This window comes from Impatiens glandulifera, chromosome 1 (genome assembly GCF_907164915.1).
Source record: "Impatiens glandulifera chromosome 1, dImpGla2.1, whole genome shotgun sequence".
In the NCBI taxonomy this organism is placed as follows: Eukaryota; Viridiplantae; Streptophyta; class Magnoliopsida; order Ericales; family Balsaminaceae; genus Impatiens; species Impatiens glandulifera.
The window spans coordinates 14,313,399-14,325,530 of NC_061862.1; positions in this window are offsets into that span (position 1 = coordinate 14,313,399).

Sequence of the window (12,132 nt, forward strand, 5' to 3'; positions counted from 1 at the left end):
GTATAGTTTCATCTTACGTAGGCTCTTTGATTCCCTCATTACCATTGTCTTTATATCCCAGGCACTTGGAAGAGATCTCAAAGCCTTCATAACTACCTCTTTGTTGTCATACTTCTTGCCCAGAGTTGCTAGTTCATCTAACACACCAGTGAACCGGTCACTGTATTCCTTCATAGTTTCTCCTGGTTTCATTTTGATACTTTCGAACTTCTGTGTGGCCATCATTATTTTGTTTTCCCTTGTTCTTTCGTTTCCTTCAAAGATCTGGATGACCGTGTTCCATGTCTCCTTCGCAGTTGTGCAATCTCTGATCTTGCAATAAGTGTTTCTGTCTACGCTGTTGGAGATCCGGTTTCTTGCATGATTGTCCAGATTGTTCCTTCTCCTATCTTCAGTCGTCCATTCTTTTCTATCTTTATCAATGAATATCGGTCCTTCGGTTAGAATGGATTCCATTTCATCATCCAAGGTGACTAGGTGCAGGTGCATGCGTGCCTTCCAGTTGGCAAAGTCATCACCTTCTAGCATTGGAGGTCTATCCTGATACATGTTTGCTTGAGTATTGAAACTAACTGCTCTGATACCAATTGTTAGGATCTAGGTCGCCGCTGGTGGACCGGGGGTTGGACCGGTTAGCGGTTCTCACTCGTAGGGTGGTGGTTAATCCGGTTAGAGATTAACACCGGGGTTTCAATACTACACAACCTGTCACAAACCCTTGAACTAGGTTCAAGCGCGGAAGAGGTTTGCTTTCAGGTTGAAGCGGTACACTTGTATGATAGGCGCGGTCGGTTTCGGATGATGAAGATTTGGAGATGGTGGGTCGGTTTCGGTAATCTGGATATTCGGTATGGTTAGTATAGATTCGGTTTGGAGCGGTATGGTTAAGTTAGTCGGTTATATAATGAAGCCTGCAGAAAGTAAATGACACAACAGATTTTATGGATGTTCGGAGATAAAACTCCTACGTCACCCCTTCCTCTCGAAACCGCGAGAAGGATATTCACTAAGGAATACAAGTACAAGCCGATCGAGACTTATTTTCTGCCGATAATACTCTTACAATTTACACCGAAATTGTAGAACACACTTTAACTTTCAACACTTAGGCTTTCTAGAATAGCACACTGTTATCACTTGTAATAAATGCTCTTAGCTTCGTTATCCCAATGTATGTCCCGCATTTACTCTTCTGCAACTGCCTCCTTTTATAGGTGAAATATGCCAACGGTCATATTTCACTACCTTGAATTTGATTGGCTGATCAGAGGTGCAGTGATTCAGTGTCTCAGACCTGCGGTCGTCTCCTCAGACCTGGTATCCTGTCTCAGACCTGCCGGTCTGTAAGGCAAACCTGTCGGGTTTGTCTTTTACTTGATGTAGGCACTGTCTGTTTGGACAGTTGTCTGTACTTTGAGGATTTCCTTTCTGGCTTATCCCGAAGTAGAAGGATCCGGTAGTACTGTTTTCTGCAGCCTACAGTCTTTCCTCAGACTTGCATGGATATGGAAGTATTCAGTCTGTTTCTTTGGTATCATTCTCAACAGGTACCCAAATTGTCTTCTTGTACTGGTCGGCCGCTTGACTTGGCCGAATGTCTTTTGGTAGTGAAGTAACCGGACTTCTTCCGGTTATTCTTGTCTTGTGGATGATCGGCTGTTTGATGGTTCCGGTTTTCAGCTTTGGCCGATCCTTCCTTTGTGCGGTCACGTTCCGAATACTCTTGATCGGTTTGGTAGCTTGACCGGTTAGGTTTCTTCAGTTGGTTCTCTTGTTCATCCGGTCCGGTTCCTTGTTCCTGCATGGAAAGTTTGTTTAAGTTAGGTTTATTTGAACCGATCTGAATTTATCTAACAGAATAGAAAACAACACCTGAAAATAAACTCATCCTAACAAAAGAATGGTAGTGTTGACTAAATAACGTCAATAAGCAAATATAATTGGATTAAGACCAATAAAAATATGGGCATAAAGCGGAATAATCACAACCTTTGTGATAATAAACTATTCCTCACTTGATTAAATCTTTAGGAGCGAGAAACAACAAACATCAAAGGAAATAAAAATGAAACAAGAACACCAAGAATTTAAGGTGGAAAACCTCCACAAATAAATGAGTAAAACCACAGGACTTTTGTACAATATAAACTTCACTATAATCCAATGTTAAACACGATACAAATGAAGATAATAGCTAAATAAAAAAGAGATCTCACTATTTCTATACAAGTGTATGTTAGATGACTTTCAGATATGATAAGGGCACTTCCTCCACCTTTTTATAGTAGAACGAGGATAGCTCAAGAGTCTTTTTCCAATAAGACAACATTGCCCCCATTTAATACAAAAGAACTCTTGAGCTTCTAGACTTATGGGCTTTTGGGATTCTGAACTTCAGGGCTTCTGGCTTCTGGACCTCTTAAACGGACTGGGCTTTTATTTCATAGTTCGATCACTCGTACTTGCCTAACTATTAGTTTTTGAAATAACCATCACTCCACAATTTTGAGTGCTTAAATTTGCTTCAGAATCTTTAGTACGAAATCTATATCCATTTTCACATCATATGCTCTAAACCTTTTCATAATTCGATGTGGACCTCGAGCAATAACTTTAGTTTCTGTAGTTATTCCTCCATTGAATGATAATGACGAGTTGTTGACCTTTTCTTAAAGCCACTCTTGGAAATTTTCAAAAAAAAATTCAATCTCACGTGGTGATAAAAGACGATGACGGTGTAATCTTTTGATTCTAGTACGATGGTCTCTAAAAAACAATAATTATGGTATTGGTAGTTATAAAATATTTTATTTTTAGAAAAAGATATACTTACCTTAAAACAATTTCAATTGTACCACAGTTGAATAGAACATGTCGTTGATCAACTCATCCAAAGTTTGTATCGCTCCATAATATTGTCTCACATTATGAACTAAACATATTTGCTCATTTGATTGTTGATGTGCATGATTTCTCACCGATTTTTCTCCTATCATTTTACTACCATCAAGATATCGAGCACTAAAATGTTAAACACTCGTCCGCAATATATTCTTCAGATATTGAGCATTCTGGGAGTGCTCGGTTGCATACATATTATTTCAATTTTCCCAAGTACCAAATGCACCGTAACTGTGAAGAAAGATTTTAGAAATATTTTTTGTAAGTGGTATAATATTATAATTGTTGTCTTGTCTTGAAGTTATTTTACCTCCGAACTTGATAGAGATTTTTCACATACAGGTTTAAAGTAGTTGCACAACTCTATCAATATTGAAGACACTTTCGATGGCAAATTATTTCGTAATGCAATAGGGAGGAGCTCTTGTATTAAAATATGACAATCATGACTTTTAAATCCATAAAGCTTACATTGACTACGAATACAACGTGAAATATTTGTTGCATAACCGACTGGAAGTTTGATATTTTCTAATACATCTAAAAACTTGTTCATCTCATCCGAAAATATAGTAAACAATAATGGGGGGACATAATATCTATTTTGACCTTGTTGTTCAAGCCACAAATATTTTATGATATTCATCTTTTGCAAATCAAGACGGGCATTTGCATTATCTTTTGACTTCTTGTTAACTTTTAATAAAGTATTCGCAATGTTATCACAAACATTCTTTTTGATATGCATAACATCAAGATTGTGACGAAACAGATTGTGCTTTCAATATGGAAGTTCAAATAAATGCTCTTCATTTTTCATGTCTTTTTAATTGCACCTGTAACTTTCTTATTAAGTTTTCCATAATCAAACTTAATATTTTGCAATTGATCTAAGACTATTGATCCACACAGCATAAAAGAGGATGGTCTTAATTCCTCTTCACTATCAAAAGATTTTAAGTCAAATCAATAATTGTTACTTCAATCTAAAAAATGTCGATGACCCATATAACAAAACTTTATGTTATCTAACAAATATTTCGAACAAGTATCTTCGTTACAACAAGGACATGTAAAAAATCCAAAAGTACTCCATCCAGACAGATTACCACAGACTAGAAAATCATTTATAGTCCACATTAAGGAGACAGTTTAATTATGGTTCAAGCTTTGGAATATTCCTACACACATGTACAAAGCAGTAGTTATTAGTCATTTTGCAGGGTTATTGAAAAAACCATTATACATGGGCCCAATAACAGAAAGAGGAAAGCATATATCATTTGCTAAAATTAGCATAAAGGTGAATCCTCGTAGCACATTGCCGAATAATATGATAGTGGTCGATAGAAAATAAAATCTAATGTCATGGGAATCACTTATGAGTGGAGACCAGATAAGTGTGCATTCTACAATACTTTCTAATATACTAGAAAGAAATGTGCTCAAGCTATGGAAGAAGAGAATAAGATACTAAAAGGCCAAGAAGCAAAAAAATCAAGAAAAAGAAATAGAAAGGTCTAAAAGCAAAGAGAAAAATTTAGAGGAAGAAAAAGAAGAAGAAACTAAGGAGGACTCTAAAAATGAAGAAGGCAATGAAATTGAATGAAAGATGTTAAAGGGGTTTATGTTGAATGAGAGAATAAAGGTAGCGACGAAAGAGAGAATGAAGAAGGTGAAGGAAGTTGATTATCAAACAAGTCAAGTTGTAATATAGGAAACTAGATAGGAGGATACTCAAAATAATCAAGTTGAATTAGAGGTTACCAAGGCTGTTGCAGAGGATAACATAGATGAAGTAGAAGGAAGCAAAGACAAGAATCATGAAACTGAAGTTGAGAACACCAAAGATAAGAATCCTAAAATCCTAAAAAAGAATTTTTTTTTTATCAGATTAGCACAGGTTCATTCAAAAAATATTACATAATGAGAATAAACAAGTTTCATCATCTTCTTTAATTAAATCTCCTTTTATTTCAAGGGGAATGAGAAGAAGATCACATGACGTAGTAGACTTATATGAAAATAAACACTCTTATTGGCATAATTAGGAGTTGCTACTAATTGTAATCTTTTAGTTTGTAATATTTGTTGTATGATTGTGTGAATGTTACTAATCAGATACTTTAGGGTTTGTTCATTGTCATCCTTTAATCATAGCCAGGGTATGTCTAGCTATGATTCTTGACCCTCCCACTTTTGTAATTTTTAATGAAATGATATTAACCGTTTTCTATTAAAAATTGCATGTAGTTTGAAAATTTATTTCTTTGAAGCATCAAAACTCTCAACACCAAACTCACAAAGTTGCTTCAACTCTTCAATAAGAGGTTGTAAATAAACATCAATGTCATTTCCCGGTCTAGATGGACCGAGAATAAGCAATGACAACATCATATAAGCACTAGTAGAAAAAAGGGTATTAGTAAGGGCTAAAACCGTTACTGAAAGCATCGAACGCCGTTACTGAAACTTATTTGTAACGGCACATAAAACCGTTACCAATCGTTACAAAAAATTACGTTACAGAAACTTCACAGGTATCAGTAACGGTTTTCGAACGCCGTTACTGATAGTCATTGAACAATAGTAACGGTTCTAGCCGTGTAAAAACCGTCACAGAAACAACCGAGTATCTGTAACGGTTTTATATAACCGTTACAGATAGTAATGGCACAACAGTAACGGTTTTAGCCGGCTAAAAACCGTTACTAAAAGACTTATTTTATCTGTAACGGTTTTCGAAAACCGTTACAGATTCTCGTGTTGTTTCTGTGACGGTTTTTTATTTCTTAAACCGTTACAGTTAGATTTTTATTAACGGTTTTTGTAATTATTTAACCGTTACTAAACCCTAATAGTTTTTTTTTTTTAGAAATTTTTACCTATTTAAAACCTCAATCATTAATAACCAATAACCAATAACCAAAAACCAAAAACTACAATCATCAATAACGAAAAACCCAAAAATACAATCATTAATTCAAAACAATAATCATCCACAAACTACAATCCATCCAAAAACTACAATCATATCACAAATTCACAAAAACCATTAATTAACGTAATTCAAATTACATTTCAACTGACCAGAATTGAAGTGGGAAAGCGACGATCACGAGGAAGGGGATCATCTCTAAGTAGGAGGGGCATCATCTTGAGTGGGAGGGGCAGGTGGAAGTTGATCACGGGGAATCCTGGATAATAAGAAGTTCATTGTCGCTCTCATCTCAAGCATCTCATCCCGCATTCTCTCACGCTCTCTTCGAGCTTCTTCACGTTCATCTTCACGCTGCATCAATAACTCTTCGCGCTCCATTTCACGCTGCCTTTGTGCTTCCTCACGCTCCATTTGACGCTCGACTAAGGCTTCTTCGCGCTCTCTCCGTGACTGAAGCTTCTCAGCTTCACGCTCCTCTCGCATCCTATGTATCTCCTCAAGTAAAAGTGCGTTTTGCGTGTCACCGCGCTGTGTGCTAGTACCACCACGAGCATCAGGTCTAAAAGATCTAGGTGTGACACCGGAGCCCAAACCCACAACTCGCCCATGTCCCTGAGACCCGAATGCGCACTCAGCCAACTTCAATTCATTTCTATTCGGGTCTTCTTCTATAGCAGTTCGCAAGGCAGTCTGCAAACACAAATTACATTCGATTACATACATACATAAAAGAAATAAAAGAAATATAACTAATAAACACGACTTACCACTTTTTCTTGAATAATAGGGGGAACCTCCGGATTTGGATCTTGCAGAGTCGGTTTCTTTGTGTGAGTGTGCAGAAATAATTCTGCAAAATTAGGCGACGTACCGGTAGTCTTCTCCTGTACAAATTTAATTATTAATAAAAACGTAATAACATTATAAACTTTGTTATTCAATGATAAAACGAACTATTTGCTTCTCCACTTGCGAAAATGAGATGCTGCCCGCATGATTCTTGTAAACAACATGCGACCTATTTTGCGCATTCACAGCACTTGTTTTCTGCAAATAAGAAAACATTTGTGTTTAATGAATGATTAATGTAAGAGCTATTTATAAACACATTAATTTACCTTGAATTCCGGCGTGAGAAAGCGACGATCAAGTAGATAATTCCAATCACTAATTTCGATCTCGGGAAGGGGATTTGCCCTAATCGCTTGTTCGTCACCTTCACGGGATTTAATGTGCATGGTGTTCCAATGACATCTCCATCTATCCCATAATTTGTTGGCTTGAAATAAACTTTGTCTTCGATATTTGTTGATGTCATCCCCCACAGCCACGAAAGGATCCTAAATAGTTAACATTAAAATACGATTATAGATTGTGTTGAATACATAATGGACTCAATTATATAAAAAGTTATATACCATGATAGCCATCCATATGTGATCTAGCTGTGTGGAGCTCAGGTCCGACCAACGCAAAGTCCTATGAGGTAGTGCATTGGAGTCTCGAATGACACTCCCAATATGCCTCGACCAAGCTGTCCTATTCTCGCACATTGGTTTACCATCAACATGGTTAAATTGAAGAGTCATCTTTTGCCCCGCTTGCAATCTACCAACAGCTTTATTCTTGTTCTTGCCCCGTCTCCTTCTCGAAATAGATCCTAAAATTAAACAAAAAATTATATAGGATCACAACAACTAACTTAAGCAAAAACACAAGTACCTCCATCTTGCTCCTCAGACGGGGGCTGTGTCTCATCATCATCATCATCACCGGGGATAGTGTTTGGTACACTATCAACATTCATGACATCATCAAGGTCCAAATCTATTTCCCCGATAGAGGTACACAATTGCACGGGATCTTCTGAATGCTCCTCGGTCCTTTGTATAAGGTCGTGTAGCGCGCTGTTTAAACTCTTACCTTGCATTCTTTTAGGTGCCATGATAGCTGCAAATATTGAATGTAATGTTTATAAGACAAATTTACAAGTAACCCTTCATAGAAAATAATTCAACCTTAATTAGAATAACGGGGATTTATTGGTGTCACAATTTTCCATTCAAGCCTTGATGCCATATCTGTAGAGTAAAAGACTTGTTGTGCTTGGCTTGCTATTATGAATGGTTCATTTAATTGAGTCTGTAGAATCCTATTGATATTTATACTAACATAACCATACTTATCAACTTTAATGCCCCGATCTTTGTGATAAACATCAAACCATTTGCATTTGAAGAGAATCACTCGTCTTCCACAAAAGAATATCACTTCTATGATTTCATTGATCACTCCATAGTAGTTAATAGTCTCGGTCCCATTATTACCAACAACCAAAACCCCGCTATTTTGGGTAGTCAAGCTCTCGTCATGTTTTTCAGTGTTAAACTTGTACCCATTTATTTTGCACGAGTTATATTTCTTTGCATACAATGTAGGCCCACGTCCTAAAATCTTAAGATTCGTTGTCCTATCGGATTGATCGGTTAGTTGCTCCACCTATATATTCATTATAAATTATTGTTAAACTAATTGTCATATACTAAAAAAGAAAATTGTTGAGACGATTACTTACTCTTTCTTGGAAATATCTAACGTATTGTTTATCCCGAGCCTCATTGGAAATATTAGGAGGGCATGATTGAACGAAATCGCTGCGCAAATGACAGATTAAATTAGTACTTTCTTAAATCATACCTCATATGAAATTAATGGACTTACTTATAATATTCTTCAGCTTCGCGACAATTTTTTAAAATGTACCAATGAGCACGCTCACGATCACCCGGTTCATATGTGTAGGATGTGCCATTAGATAAGTCTTCCATAGTGATGAAAATGGAGAATGTTGTACTTGTATTTATGGATTCATCATTTGACTCTTGATCGTCCAAATATCGGGCACACATGCTCATACTCTCATTCAAAAGGTAACTCTCGCTGATTGAACCTTCTGGAAAGTTCCTGTTCCTAAGGTATTTCTTGAGTGTGCTCATATATTGTTCAACTGGATACATCCATCGATACTGAACGGGCCCTCCAAGACAAGCTTCAAAAGCTAAATGAACTGGCAAATGCACCATTATATCAAAGAAAGAAGGTGGAAAGATCTTCTCCAATTTGCAAAGTGTCAAGACAATGTCGTCATGTAATGTTTCCAATTGCCCACGTTGTAAACTTTTTTGGCAAAGCAACCGAAAGAACCTTGCTAAATTCACCACGGCATCGTACACATCATCGGGAAGTAGGCCACGTGTAGCTAGTGGAAGGAGATATTGTAATAGAATGTGACAATCGTGACTCTTCAATCCTGATATTTTTTTCTCCTCCATGTTTACACACGCCCCTATATTTGAACAAAAACCGTCGGGCATTTTAATATCTTTCAAAAACTGACATAAACGTTTCTTATGTTCTGAGGACAATGCATAGGGGGCCGGCGGACACCGAAGAACACCATCAACTTCAACCGGATGTAAGGAATGTTTTATGTTCATTATGACCAAATCTTTTCTTGCTTTAATTCCATCCTTGGTCTTTTCTTTGAAATTCATTAAAGTTCCCAACAAACTATCACATATATTCTTCTCAATATGCATTACATCCAAATTATGTCTCAACATCAAAGATTTCCAGTAAGGCAATTGAAAGAATATACTGAATTTGTTCCAATTATCACCTCGGGATTCATGTATAACTTTCGTTTTCTTAGGTAGGTACTTTGTCAAACAAATTTCCTTTAGATCTCGCGCTTGCAATTGAATTTCGGAACCCGATAATAGTACAGGAGGATCTCTATGCTCCGTATGCCCGTCAAACGTATCGGTCTCTTTGCGCCATCGATGATTAGACGGGAGGAATCGTCGATGATTCATGTAACACTCCTTCTGGCAATTTGTTAACCTCAAAGACGCGGTGTTCTGATTACAAGACGGACATGCCAATTTACCCTTTGTACTCCATCCAGACAAATTTGCATAAGCTGGGAAATCATTAATAGTCCACATAAGAGCTGCCCGTAAATTAAAATATTGTTTTCTGCTTGCATCGTATGTCTTCACACTGGTATTCCACAATTCCGTCAACTCTTCAATAAGTGGCTCTAGAAATACGTCAATACAGTCACCGGGACTTTTTGGACCTGGAATGAGCATTGAAAGAAGAAAATTGTTTTTATCCATACATGTGGTAGGAGAGACGTTGTAAGGGATGAGAATAACTGGCCAAATGCTGTACGATGTTTTTCCGCTAGCAAAAGGTTGAAAACCATCACTAGCCAAACCAAGTCGCACATTTCGAGGTTCTGTTGAGAAATTTGGGTACAAGCTATCAAAGGTCTTCCATGTCATTGAATTAGCAGGATGCCTCAACACATCATCTTCGGGATTGTTATCTTTATGCCAAGTCATGTGTGGAGCAGTTTTGGAACACATGTATAATCTTTGCAACCTCGGTTTTAATGGAAAATAGCGCAGAGACTTGTTGGGTATATACTTACCATTCACCTTCGTTCGAATTGCACCATTAGATTTATTGACATTCCACCTAGAAAGCCCACAAACTTTACATTGCTGCAAATCCTTATCCTCTTTACGAAAAAGCATGCAATCATTCTTACACGCGTCAATTGTTTCGTACGATAGGCTCATGTCTTTAATGAATTTCTTGCACTCATAATACGAATTAGGTAGTTGATTATGACTTGGCAGTATTTCCTCCTTCAATAAACTCAACAATAAATCAAATGACGTGTTTGTCCACTGACCTACATTCTTGATGTGAAGAAGTTTAAGAAGAGTTGAGGCTTTGGAAATGCGAGAACCTTCATACAAAGGTAGTTTCGAATCGTCCAACAATTTGTAAAACGTATTAGCATCATCAACGGGAGGCTCATTTTCACTCGGCCGTTCATTATCAATGTTGACATTATGGTACAAATCAGCAATAATATCTTCCATTAGATGATCCTCAGCAATAATATCTTCCATTAGATGATCCTCACAAACTTCAACAGGTTCGTCTTCCATGATATTAGTCTCGTTAGTCGGTGGTTCATTGATCGGTTCGTCTTCAATTCCATCATCTGATTCATCTTCCTCCACATTCTCGGTAACAGCATTTACAAGTTGACGTCCAATTGATCTCTTTTCACCGTGAAAATACCAAAAACCATAATTTTGTCTTATGCCGTATACAATTAGATGGGATCTAACCACACTCTTATTCTCATATACTCGATTTGCACACCTTACACAAGGACATGCAATCGATGATCTACCCGTAGACTTTTCAGCAAATTCTATGAATTTGTCAACCCCCTCACTATATTTAGGATCAGTACGAAGTATAGTCATCCATGTTTTGTCTGGGATTTCCATCTAACCTAACATACAAATTAATAATCCAACAACCTAACATCAATAATCAAACATACAAATCATTTATTAATCTACCAATCCAATAATCTAACATTCAAATAATTTACCTAACATACAAATTATACACTAACCTAACATACAAATTATCCACTAACCTAACATACAAATTATCCACTAACCTAACATACAAATTATCCACTAACCTAACATACATTATATCCACTAACCTAACATACAAATTATCCACTAACCTAACATACAAATTATCCACTAACCTAACATACATTATATCCACTAACCTAACATACAAATTATCCACTAACCTAACATACAAATTATCCACTAACCTAACATTCAACATTGATTGTAAATAAGAACTAACCTGGATTTTGAAGTGTAAACTACAATACGCGGCAGCAAAGACAATGGCAATTTGAAACAGTAAGAATTGAAATTTATATGCAACCTGATTCAACAATTCAAACGCAAAGAAGTCATCCATCTATCTAAAACAATACACCAAAACTATAATTAAGATTGTTGCAGCGAAATACCTTAATCGATAGAGTGCGGCGGCAAATGGGACGGACGATCAACTGGCAGAGCTCTCGAGAATGGGAGGCGCTGATCTGGAAGAACAAATACACATAAAAATTTAATCTCCAATCTCGATGAATAATCAGCACAGCACAGCAGGAGAAACAAAAATTGTGTATAATCATGATCATCATCTGACTCCAGTCATGATAAAAAGGTTATGCATAAATGTTGATTTAAACGAATCATTAAATTAATGAATGAAGAAACCTCGCCTACTGGAATATATTAATCAATGCAATACTAATAAGGAAATTTGCATAATAAGGAAATTTTCCTTTGATCTAAAGTGCAATTAAAACTGTCTACTTCTGA